General features: G+C 34.8%; 1 long non-coding RNA gene across 1 annotated transcript; it reads left to right on the top strand.

Annotated features, from left to right (window-relative positions):
- The first annotated feature begins 6 nt into the window (after nt 1–6).
- On the top strand, nt 7–1,115 carry LOC113473130. Its single transcript, XR_003395192.1, has 2 exons — nt 7–175; nt 971–1,115. It is a non-coding gene; the product is annotated as an uncharacterized LOC113473130 (long non-coding RNA).
- The last annotated feature ends 2 nt before the right edge of the window (nt 1,116–1,117 follow it).

The following is a 1,117-nucleotide window of genomic DNA, read 5'->3' as shown; positions in this document are numbered from 1 at the left end:
TATTAATTAAAATGTAATGAATTAATCAGAAATAATTATTTTGAACAGCAAATAACACTCAGCTTTGGTGATAACTAGCTAATAATTTGAACAAAGGTGTTTGTGGGTTACGGTTAATACAGATTTCCTTCATTACATTACATGATTACCCTGTCTTCTTTCTCCTAAGCCTGAGGTAAGTATTATAAAATCACCTTCAAGCCTTCAACTTGAGTAAGAATATAAGTACTAAAAACAGGGAGAGAAAAGTAAGAGAGCATCTATCCAGTTTTTCTCCTCCTTCAACTAAAACAAAGTGTGGAATGGTAAAATGGTATTAGTGTGGTGCTCACAACAACACTCAACACTAAAATATTATAATCTTACATAGAAAACACAGGGTCTTGTTTCTCCACAATTTCCATCTCTTAAGTATGAATAACACTTCGATACTAAAAACAGGGAGAGAAAAGTTAGAGAGCATCTATCCAGTTTTTCTCCTCCTTCAACTAAAACAAAGCATGGAATGGTAAAATGGTATTAGTGTGGTGCTCACAACAACACTCAACACTAAAATTTAATCTTACATAGAAAACACAGGGTCTTGTTTCTCCACAATTTCCATCTCTGAAGTATGAATAACACTTCCAAATTCTTGGCCAGCACCTGAGAGCTATGTCTAACTGATAAGAACAAAACACATCTTAGGCTGCTCTCAGGTGTTGGCTAAATTAGAAATAGGAATTTTTGCACACTATAATAAATGTTAGTTAAAAAAAAAAATATTATCTTCAGATCTTCATGAATTACTGCCACTTCCATCCCATTGATAAAGAATGCTCTTTAGTACCTACCTACCTTGCTAATGGCTAATGGTCCATTCTTGACTATTTTTCTAAGTACTGGTGCTTGTATCTAAAGCTACTTAAGATTTATTTTTTGACTCTTTGCAATAACTTTTATCAAGCAACCTCCGTTTGACTCTTTGCAGAACTAAAAGCCCAGCATGAAAATCAATGACAAAAACCTCTGCAGCTTTGCAACATCAACAACACCTGTTGACAAAGAAGGCTTCCTGACCAAACGGGGAGAAATCAACAAAGCTGCCCAGAAACGATGGTTTGTTCTTAAGGGCAAT

The sequence above is a fragment of the Diaphorina citri genome, unplaced genomic scaffold, assembly GCF_000475195.1.
Source record: "Diaphorina citri unplaced genomic scaffold, Diaci psyllid genome assembly version 1.1 scaffold16113, whole genome shotgun sequence".
Taxonomy (NCBI): Eukaryota; Metazoa; Arthropoda; class Insecta; order Hemiptera; family Psyllidae; genus Diaphorina; species Diaphorina citri.
This window is presented reverse-complemented; position numbering and strand designations above follow the sequence as displayed.